The sequence below is a fragment of the Neopsephotus bourkii genome, unplaced genomic scaffold, assembly GCF_033783945.1.
Source record: "Neopsephotus bourkii isolate Nb327-2 ecotype Australia unplaced genomic scaffold, CSIRO-AGI_Nbou_v1 NB_168, whole genome shotgun sequence".
NCBI classification, from domain to species: domain Eukaryota; kingdom Metazoa; phylum Chordata; class Aves; order Psittaciformes; family Psittacidae; genus Neopsephotus; species Neopsephotus bourkii.
Genome location: NW_026900684.1, coordinates 8,283,413 through 8,286,081, shown reverse-complemented (window position 1 = coordinate 8,286,081; position 2,669 = coordinate 8,283,413).

Here is a 2,669-nt window from a genome sequence, read left to right as displayed (position 1 = left end):
TTTTTTTTTTTTTCCTTTCTTTTTTCATTGAAATGTAACCTTCAAGTATTCAGAAAACAATCTGTGGTCAAACCTGCAGAATGGATGAACTGTTCATTCCTCAGTGCTCCACTTAATGTGAGACTGATGGAGAGAAAGGCATTATTAATTTTAATAAAATTAACTTTGTAGTGTTACCTCAATGCTTTATTTTAAGTATACATGATGCCCCAAGGGCAGCTCTGTTTGTACTGAAGTATCTCGAGCACAGTTTTGTTAGGGTAGAATCACTTAGCTTTCTTTTCTTTTTTCTTTTTTTTTTTTTTTCTTACTAGCCTGAACTGAAGCTGTTTTGTAGCTGCCCTGTGATACAAATAGATGCACTCTTGGGGCACTGATTAAAACTTGTATGTTTTAGAAATATGTTCCTAGAATCATGTTGACACAAGGGTACCTCTGAACTACCAGTATCTGTGCTATTTTCACAACCAAGTGCAAGCAGGAAATATTTTGAAGCACAGGTAACTTATATTCTTCCTAAAATACTATTTATGCATACTAATTAGTTGTAACCATGGGAAGCAGTATTAACAGTATACTTTTCATTTTAAACCAGGCTCTCTTGTGCTCCACTTGATTAATTGTCACAGAGTGTAATTTTATCATAGTTAAATCTAATTCAAGCCCATTTCCCTGTAGTAATATATATTTTTTTGTGGTTTGGAGAAATTAATATTCCTTAAAAACTAATTAATGATCTCCAAAGAATCATTTGCATAAAGGATGTTAGAGTTTTACAGCAATTATGCATTGTATGTAACTCATTAAAAGGTCCATTTTCATTACTAGATTTAGTGATGAGGTGACAGGCGTAACCACTCCAAATGGCCAGGCAAAATGCAAAGTGAGACTGGGAAATCCTTCAGTCTAAAGCCATCAGTGTACCCATGTTATTTCTCCATCATGAAATTTTTAGAAAGAAAACAGCTCTGAAATTAACAACAAAGTCCTTTGAAGGTTACCTGCCTGACAAAAATTGTGGCATATTCCTTCCATTCAAAGAAGGACTCATCTGATGGTGCGCTGAGGGCCCCAGCTCACGGGCCAGATTCTGCCACCTCTCATTCTCACTGCGCAATATCCCTGTTTGTCATCACTTCATGCTGGTGAGACCTCCTGAACTGCAGGATGATATGCAGTGTGAGAAAGGGTGACTGAAAGTCACTGGTGGGCTGTAGAGAAAGAAAAATAGATCAGAAGCACCAATTCTTCTTCAAACCTGCGTCAACACCTCTTCTGATAAAGGGAGAAATTAGAAGCACTTTTGTCTTTTTGAAATGATAGGTTGCATAAAAAATTTTCTCAAAAATAGACCTGTAGTCCTGTTACACTGAAAGTGGCTGTGCATAACAAACTTGAATATGTTTCATTTGTCTGAGACATTGTTAAAGCCCACCAGGCTAGCTGAGCACAAGGCAGCGTAATTCATGGCAGACAGAAGATCCATTCATTATTCCTGCCATAATTACAGCAAGAGCATTATTGCTATATCAAACAGAAATAATAATTATTCTGAAAAAAACTGCAGTGTTTGTGGCTTTCTAATGAAATAGGAAGATGCCATATGTAAAATCAATCTTCCCAATCATACGTTTATTGGAACTTGTGAGACGCAGAACAACAACATTCTCACGTTTTCCCTCTAATTCAGGTATATATTTCATCTCAGGCAATTTTAATATAAAAAGAGTCAGACATTATGGCTTAAAACATGCGTTTTCTCTCTTTCACCCCTGCCTCCACATTCCCCAATAAATCAGTGTTAATAATATCTGAGGTCCTAATCCAGCAAAACACTTCAGCACATACTTAACCTTAAACACATGAGTAGTCTCATTATAATCAGTGAGACTCCTCATGCTTTAAAGTTAAGCTCATATTTAAGTGCTTTGTTGAATCACAGCCAAAATGAAGTAGTACAAACCAAGGTGTTTTCTGCATTGAAATACAAGTACAAAGCCATGGCATTAGCACTGTGGCTTACACTGATGAAAAAAGCACTCCTGGAAGTGTGAATTACAAGAGCACTGTTAATTTACCCTCACAGGGCTTTAGTATAGCAATGCATGCTCCATAAATGGGATTTTCAAGGCTGAATGTATTTAGAAGTGCTAAGTACAAGCAAATAGAAAAATAGTTATCCTGGCAATCACTCATGATTACTGTGTCCACTGATTTCTAACATATCCAGTTATACGTGTCCGTATTGTCATCATGTCCTCAGTATTTTTCTGTTTTAAATCCCTGAGAGTGTGATTCCACCAGACAGCGAATATCACAGCATTATTTGTACAATGGGTCCCTGAGAGCACTCTGGCTTATAAGGACAAAAGAAATACTAAATAACAGCAATCTTTTATCCCATACTGGAAGGGGCTATCTGGATGACATGATCAGATATTCAACTTTTCTGGAGAAAAAAAGACAAGAAAAAAAAAACCCCACCTTTGAGACTCCCAGAGAGGTGTTCAAATAGTGCAAATTTGCTCCGAGAAGTAGGAAATGAATAATAATCAAATTTTGCTTTTTGTTTCTTGTATTTAAAGAGATGTATCCAAGGTACAATCCATTTCAGAGTACAAGTTAGCTGAATGGTAATCCTGCTGAAATTTTAATATTTTACAAGTGTG